Source organism: Galeopterus variegatus, unplaced genomic scaffold, assembly GCF_000696425.1.
Source record: "Galeopterus variegatus unplaced genomic scaffold, G_variegatus-3.0.2 Scaffold11940, whole genome shotgun sequence".
NCBI classification, from domain to species: domain Eukaryota; kingdom Metazoa; phylum Chordata; class Mammalia; order Dermoptera; family Cynocephalidae; genus Galeopterus; species Galeopterus variegatus.
The window spans coordinates 41,109-42,347 of record NW_007738051.1 but is presented as its reverse complement, the minus strand read 5'-3'; positions in this window follow the sequence as shown (position 1 = coordinate 42,347).

Sequence of the window (1,239 nt, the reverse complement as noted above, 5' to 3'; positions counted from 1 at the left end):
AGCCCTGGAGAGATAAAGGGACACGTGAGATTGGAAGGTTATGAGAGAGAGTTAGGGAAAGTCAAAAATAAATACTGGAAAGGCCTTTGAGGGTAAAGATAAAGTTCAACTTGGTGAGAGTGTGGGGCCAGTGGTGGAAGAGTTATGGTCAGAATAAGGCAACATTTTCCACTCAGTTGTTTGGAATTATTTATTCTTTTACTTGCTTGGGTTCAGATAATTTAACTATCACCAAGAAAGCTTCGTCTTTTCTGATATGCATGATTTTCTTTCTTTCTTGATTTGACTGTGTTCATGTAAAATTAGATCATATCTGTTTCCCTTTCATGATAAAATGCTTAGAACAAATTCTTGACCAAAGTTCAAGGGATTTGGTACTAGAGGAGCAGTACGTTTTATCTACACTATAAACATAACAGAGTGNGGAGAGATAATGGGACACGTGAGATTGGAAAGTTATGAGAGAGAGTTAGGGAAAGGCAAAAATAAATACTGGAAAGGCCTTTGAGGGTAAAGATAAAGTTCAACTTGGTGAGAGTGTGGGGCCAGTGGTGGAAGAGTTATGGTCAGAATAAGGCAACATTTTCCACTCAGTTGTTTGGAATTATTTATTCTTTTACTTGCTTGGGTTCAGATAATTTAACTATCACCAAGAAAGCTTCGTCTTTTCTGATATGCATGATTTTCTTTCTTTCTTGATTTGACTGTGTTCATGTAAAATTAGATCATATCTCTGTTTCCCTTTCATGATAAAATGCTTAGAACAAATTCTTGACCAAAGATCAAGGGATTTGGTACTAGAGGAGCAGTACGTTTTATCTACACTATAAACATAACAGAGTGGTTAGCATGACAAAACTCTCAGGACATATGGAAAGACATAGAGACTTTAGGAAAACTCATGCTTCACTCCTTCCCCTTTCTACAACACATATAAGTTATCTCTTGGGAAGGAAATGGTCCCAGCCCTATTAAACATATGTGATCCCATATAACAGACTGAGTGTTATATGGCAAAGCCAAGACTTGGCCTGTGCAGGGGGATTGTCTGAAGGTCCTATCACACATGGAATAGCTCAGTTTGTCCTCGTCTTGTGAGGGTGCATACCAATACAGAGACGCAGTTCAATTCTATGAGCTAAGAGGGTGCCTGTTGCTGCGTCACGGGGATACAAAATAGTGTCTCCTTGTACACAGATCCCAAAGCTGATGTTGTGGAGGCCTGATGAGTTGCAGACT